Raw genomic sequence first — 4,397 nt, 5'->3', positions numbered from 1 at the left:
GCCTCCCAAAGTGCTGGGATTACAGGCATGAGCCACCGCGCCTGGCCCGTTTCCACAAATTTTCAATACCAACGGATCCATAAAATCTCCAAAGACTCTTCAAGGGAGGCACACCGCATGGAGATGATTCCTGAGTTTCGTTCCTTGCAGAAATTAACCTTTCCTTAGGGTAAAACTTGTGACTTCTAAATTAAACCAGTGAAAAGAATTTCTTCTTGGGGGAAATAAATCCATCATGCCCTACCACTGCCTATTTTGACACAAAATTAACCGAAAATTTTCCATTCTAGCATATTCTTACTACTCAAAGGGAGCTGAACTGTTTGGAGAGTGGAAAGAAAACAGAACAATTTATTTAATTAGGTGCTCTGAGAATTTAGCCTTCGAGACAGTGGAAACTTTAAACATGCCCGTTTAAACATGCTCACCTGTAATTCTCTGCTCCCAGCCTTTGGAAAAACCCAGTATAGCTTCCCAGGAACAGATAGTGGAGAAAACTTCAGTGATAACCGTCAGAGTTAGTGTGACCCAGTGAGGGCTGGTGGGGTAAGAAGGAAAAAAGGAGAGAGAATGAGTACTAGGCTTTACCTCCACAGTAATGAGACTGGAAAGTCCCATACTCTGTCTCTTATACACATCTAGATGTGTATAAGAGACAGAATGAGTACTAGGCTTTACCTCCACAGTAATGAGACTGGAAAGTCCCATACTTATTGAGTCTATGAAGGTGAGGTCCCTGTGCTTCGATGGTACTTTAGTTTTCACAGAAACCAGTGTTTCCCACCTTCTGTTCTGTTCCCTTCTCGCACCGGTTGGAATCCAGGGCCCGTCTTTAATAAGGTAGCTTCTGAACAGCCTCTAAACTCTCTTGCATTCTTTCCTATAAACTTTAGTCTCCTGTTGAATTTCATGCATCCAGTTACTTCTTCATTTAGTACTCACTGAAGATCTACTATGCTCAAGGTATTGTCTCTGTTCCTAACATGATTGGATTTTTCTATTATATTCTATATTTTTCCTGGCAGATTATTGGTTACCAGACCCAGACTGGTTTGGGGATTTGGGGGTAGGGTTGATGTGGTGGAGATGGTGACTTACTTATAGCACTTACTAGTTGTTATGTTGTTGCTATTTCAACTTAGTATCCACGATATCATATACAAATAATACAATTATTTCTGATATTCAACATGCAGTCCAATTTTTCTCATATTAAAAATCCCTTGGCTGAACATAGTGGCTCACGTCTGTAATTCCATTACTTTGGGAGGCCGAAGCGGGCGGATCACTTGAGGCCAGGACTTCGAGATTAGCCTGGCTAACATGGCGAAACCCCATCTCTACTAAACAGCAACAACAAAATGCCTGACACGTTGGCTTGTGCCTGTAATCCCAGCTACTCGGGAGGCTGAGATGGGAGAATGGCTTGAACCCAGGAGGCAGAGGTTGCAGTGAGCTGAGGTTGCACCCCACACTCCAGCCTGGGTGACAAAGTAAGACAATGTCTCAAAAAAAAAAAAAAAAATCCCTTTACATGTTCAAAAAAATGTCAAAAGATTGAAATTGTAGTAGACTGCCTTGGTGTATCCAGGAATTTAAACAGTTCACTGTTTTAACATAGCATATCTTGTTGCCTATGGTATTAAAACAACCATTGTTTATTGGGTTAAGCAACTATCCTTGGTTTCTTCCTTTATTGAGAGGATCTGCCCTGATTGAAAACCACATAAAAAGTGATAACCTTTTTCAAATGCACTTTTTCTATTGTGATTATGCTTATGATTTCTCTTTACTGACCTGTTTTTGTGATGCACTATGCAGACGTTCTTACATTAAACCTGCTTCCATTGCTAGAGCTGGTATTACTACTTCATGAATCATTCTTTTAAAAGATATATGAATGTATGTTATTTACTGTACTATTAAATTTATGTCTATATTCAAACATGTCTTAAACTTGAAGATTTCTATTTTGTGTTATAGTTGATGCTTTGGTCTCAGTCTTTATAGAACATTTCAATTTGTACTTGCTCAGAATCAGTAATGTGTTCGGCACCATGTAAATCCTTGTTAAACAAATGATGAGACAAAACGCCACCATCTAAAACTAAATATAAGTTGACTAGTGTGAGAGGACAAGGGGACAAGGAGGAAGAATATAGGATGTTCTATTTCTAATCGTCAAATACGTATCCCACTTTCATTCTCTTCTCCATCTCATTGGCCTCTCAAATCCCCTTTTACAAGCTCAATAACCCATGGGACAATCTTGAATTCTCTTCTGTCAGCCTAGAAGATTTACTCTGTCATTTCCTTACTCTCCCTAATTAACAATGATTCGGCCAGATGTAATAGCTCACGTCTGTAACCCCAGCATTTTGGGAGCCCGAGGTGGAAAGATCACTTGGGTCAGGAGTTCGAGACCAGCATGGCCAACAAGGTAAAACCCCGTCTCTATTAAAAATACAAAAATTAACTGAGCATGGTGGCACATGCCTATAATCCCAGCTACTCAGGAGGCTGAGGCAGGAGAATCGCTTGAACCTGGGAGGCAGAGGTTGTAGTGAGCAGAGATAGCACCACTATACTCCAGCCTGGGCAACAGATCAAGACTCAGTTTCAAAACAGACAGACAAATAAACAAACCAACCAATGATCCACTCTTCCTCGTTCAGTCCAAATTTTCCTATCTCAGAGAAGCCTCTTCTATCCACTTTCCAGGACTAAAGTTGGTCCTCAGTGATTATTTTTCCATCTTTAATTAATTAACATTCTCTAGGCATAAATAGTAACAACCTTTTTTCCATCATGAAAAATGCAAACTTGTTTTCAAACTTCAAAGTTGCCCCTTAGTTTTTTAGGATGATTTGATTTATAGAAATTTTAAAATTTTTATATCAAATTTATCCATCACATTCTTGGCAATTCACTGCCCTGATATTAATCCAACGTTCCCACTCAACTGCATGTGCACACAAGCACACATTCTCACAGGCCTTGTCTTTGATTCTAATGGCTGTGTGCCTTTTTTTTCTCCTCTTGTGTATTTAGTCCACAGGCTTTTCTTCTTCTTGGAGGAATTCACTGGGCAGACATTCTTTGAAGCAGGGAAGCATAGGGATCTTCCTGTGTGGTGGTCACAAGAGGTAACAGACCTGTTTTATTTATAATGATCAGATTTCCATCCTTGATGGCTGCCCCATGTAAGGGGGATATTGATAAATGATAACCATGAAAGATAGATTTATTGTGATGTTAAAAACAAAAGTTCAGGCCGGGCACAGTGGCTCACGCCTGTAATCTCAGCACTTTGGGAGGCCAAGGTGGGCGGATCACTTGAGACCGGGAGTTCAAAACCAACCTGACCAACATGGTGAAACACCATCTCTACTAAAAATACAAAAATTAGCTGGGTATAGTGGTGCATGCCTGTGGTCCCAGCTATGTGGGAGGCTGAGGCACAAGAATCACTTGAATCTAGGAGGCAGAGGTTGTAGTGAGCCAACATTGCACCACTGCACTCCAGCCTGGGCGACAGAGTGAGACTCTGTCTCAAAAAAAAAAAAAAAAGAGAAAAAAAAAAACTTCAAATGTATGAAATATCCATAGTATGACACACAAATCATAGTAGAAAAATGACATGCATCATCTTATTTTTCACTCTTCAATCCTCCCACACAGGGAATATTTACTACTCCTACCATGGAGGTGAAGTAGCTGCAACTAAGAGTTCGAATAACTTTCTCAGTGTTACACAATAGTAAGTTGGTGGATTGATATGATTTGACTGTGTCCCTATACAGTGAACCAGAGGCAGGTTACAGAAGAAATGTAGAATTTCAGTGCCTATAGAGGTGGTCAACCTCTTCATCAGAAGAATGTGAATCAGGGAGACTAAGAAAACGATAAACCAACATGCCAGAACCCAGAGGCCACAGAGGCAGGAGTTCATGATGACTGTGGGGTGCAGGGGGTGGTAGATCTCATTTTGAATTCCCATGTGTAATGGGAGGGACCCAGTGGGAGGTAATTGAATCATGGGGGTGGGTCTTTCCCATGCTGTTCTCGTGACGGTAAGTCTCATGAGATCTGATGGTCCTATAAGGGGGAGTTTCCCCACACAAGGTCTCTCTCTTTGCCTGCCACCATCCATGTAAGATGTGACTTGCTCCTCCTTGCCTTCCACCATGATTATGAGGCTTCCCCAGCCAGGTGGAACTGTAAGTCCATTAAACATCTTTCTGTTGTAAACTGCCCAGTCTCAGGTACGTCTTTATCAGCAGAGTGAAAATGGACTAATGCATGGATCAAAATTTTATTCTAAAAAGTCCAATTTCAGAAAATATTTTCCAAATCACAACTCTATACTGTACCTTGAAAGTTATGTATCTAAAGTA

The sequence above is a fragment of the Mandrillus leucophaeus genome, unplaced genomic scaffold (genome assembly GCF_000951045.1).
Source record: "Mandrillus leucophaeus isolate KB7577 unplaced genomic scaffold, Mleu.le_1.0 Scaffold451, whole genome shotgun sequence".
In the NCBI taxonomy this organism is placed as follows: domain Eukaryota; kingdom Metazoa; phylum Chordata; class Mammalia; order Primates; family Cercopithecidae; genus Mandrillus; species Mandrillus leucophaeus.
This window is presented reverse-complemented; position numbering follows the sequence as displayed.